This window comes from Aptenodytes forsteri, unplaced genomic scaffold (assembly GCF_000699145.1).
Source record: "Aptenodytes forsteri isolate BGI_AS27 unplaced genomic scaffold, ASM69914v1 Scaffold236, whole genome shotgun sequence".
NCBI lineage: Eukaryota > Metazoa > Chordata > Aves > Sphenisciformes > Spheniscidae > Aptenodytes > Aptenodytes forsteri.
In genome coordinates, this window is record NW_008794456.1 from 3089477 (window position 1) to 3089733 (window position 257).

The following is a 257-nucleotide window of genomic DNA, read 5'->3' on the forward strand; positions in this document are numbered from 1 at the left end:
GAGCACCCCATGGGTGTGCCTGGGGTGGGTTTGGGCTGGAGATGTGGAGGGGGTGAGCACCCACGGGTGCTGCTGGGGTTTGGGTCCAGCAGGGACAGACCCCCCAGGGGTGCCATTAGGGTCTGATTCGGGGCGAGCAGGACCACCCACCCCGGGGTCCCCGCGTGCCACCAGCACCCACCCACCCAGCACCCCACCGCCGGGGCAGCCTCACCTGGCCGGGGGGTGATGGTGCCGGCTGCGGCGCACGCCGCCGG